A 2,141-nucleotide genomic window follows, 5' to 3' on the forward strand; every position below is an offset into this window, starting at 1 on the left:
CCGCCGCCGCCCCCCGCCCCCCGCCCGCCGCCCGCCGCCGCCGCCGCCGCCGCCGCTCCAGTGAGCTCATCCGCAGCTGGCGGGCGCCCGGCCCGTTGCCACGGCAACGCCTCTCCCAGGGCCGCGCGGACTCGAGCGGCTCCGGTAAACAGCACCTTCTGCCGGACTCTTCCCCTCGCCTTTGGGGGTGGGGGGGGGGCTGTTTCTGGAGGCTTAACCCTTTCTTTGCTGGAGACCCAGCGCCGGGCGTTCTGCATCTCCGCCGGGCAGCTGTCGGCGCGCCGCGCTCGGCGGCGGCTCGGACCCTCAGACGCGGGCACGGAAGGGGCGGCGACAGTCCCTGCACCCCCACCTCCGTTCGCTCCGGTCGCCTAGCGCGTTCATGGGGCACCTACTAGGGCTCAGGCGCGGCGCCGGGGGCCGCGACACCCCAGACAACGAGGCAGCCGCCACCCCTGCCCCTTGCAGCTTGCGTTCCGGCTGCGGCTCCGACAACCAGGGTCCAGGCAATGAAAGCCCGGGGGCCGCGAGCGCGGGGCGCATGGGTTCCCGAGCCGCGCCGGGAGGGGAGTCAGGAAAAGATTCCCAGAGGGGCAATGGCTTTATAGGGCCCGCTGCCCCCACTCACGTAGGACAAACAGTCAAGGAACACAGATCGCAGGAGTTAGGACTGCCACATAAGAAGCACACGCGCAAGTGTTGTGGGCTTTTTATGCTGAGGACAATGGGGGGCCACGCAAGGTGTTTGAGCCGAGGAGTTCCCTGATGAAAGGGAGATGGAGCTGACAGTGGTGATTTATGGGTCTGGGGGGAAGCCTCCAGGCTCATCTCTATACCAGAGGAAAGTCACTCTTGTCTTTAGCGCAGGGGCCCCTAGAAGGAAGGGTCTAAAGCTCAGGCAAGGGGGAGAGGGGAGATAGAGGCTTAGCCTATAAATCCACGAAAGGGGTGTGCAGGAGAGAGAAGGAAAGAAAGGATTGCGGAACAGGGGGAACATCAGATACTGCCTTGGCTGTCCCTGTAAACTGGGGGCCCAAGATTTGAGGGACTGATTTAGATAGCAAAGGCACAGGAAAAAACTGTCTCCTTCTTAGCTGAGGGTTTTGCTCATTCTGTGAGATCTTCGAAGCTTTTCTAGAGCTTGTTATAGCTTCCTAAACTCCATCATGCCATACCCATTTCAACTAAGCTCAGTAAACTTTCAGAATAAAAATTTGCAAGGTACTAGCACTTTTAAAAAAAAGTATAAGCACTTATTTATTAATTTTTAAAGATTTTATTTATGGGGGCACCTGGGTGGCTCAGTCGGTTGAGCATCTGCCTTTTTGGCTTAGGTCATGATCTCATGGTCCTGGGATCAGCGGGGAGTCTGCTTATCCCTCTCCCTCTACTCCTCACCCCCACTCATGCTCTCTCTCTGCTCTCTCTTTGTCAAATAAATAAAGATCTTTAAAGATTTTATTTATTTATTTTAGAGGGAGATAGAGAGTGGGCAAGTGGGGGGAGGGGCAGAGGGAGAGAGAGAGAGAGAGTCTGGAGCAGACTCTGCGCTGAGTTTGGAGCCGGTTGCCGAGCTTGATCCCACGACCCTGAGATCAGTACCTGAACCCAAATCAAGAGACAGACAGACGTTCAACCCACCGAGCCACCCAGGTGCCCCCAAATTATAAGCATTTAAATTATTGTTTTGTTTGTTGAAGCATCATTTAATACATTTTCACTTTCTAAAAAAAAGATCAAAAACTTGGCTTCTTTAGGGTTAATTAGTCCCGGGGTTCTGGGGTGTCATGAGGCAAACTGGCAAAGTAGAGCAAATGGCAAGTGGGGAACAACTGGGAGCCCAGCTGGCTACCTCCCCCGAGCCAGGGCACGCAGCAGGCCGGCCACCTTCGATGTTGTGGCTTCCAGATTGCCAGGCACATGTCAGGTGGACAAACCAGAGAGGAGGCTGGGGAGCTCCTCAGTAGTGGCTGCCACTCCATCTGCGCCGTCATCTTTGAGTTCTAGACACTAACTTGTTTTAGAAAAATTCCCTGCCTCAGCTCATGGGGCCAGACTCTGATGAGTGAGGCTGGGGCCTGTGCTTTGCAAGTTTCCTTCCCTGCCTGCCTGTCACAGCCCCCAACCCCATGGCTGCTCCT

The sequence above is a fragment of the Mirounga leonina genome, unplaced genomic scaffold, assembly GCF_011800145.1.
Source record: "Mirounga leonina isolate KUSES-001 unplaced genomic scaffold, KU_Mleo_1.0 Mir_174, whole genome shotgun sequence".
In the NCBI taxonomy this organism is placed as follows: Eukaryota; Metazoa; Chordata; class Mammalia; order Carnivora; family Phocidae; genus Mirounga; species Mirounga leonina.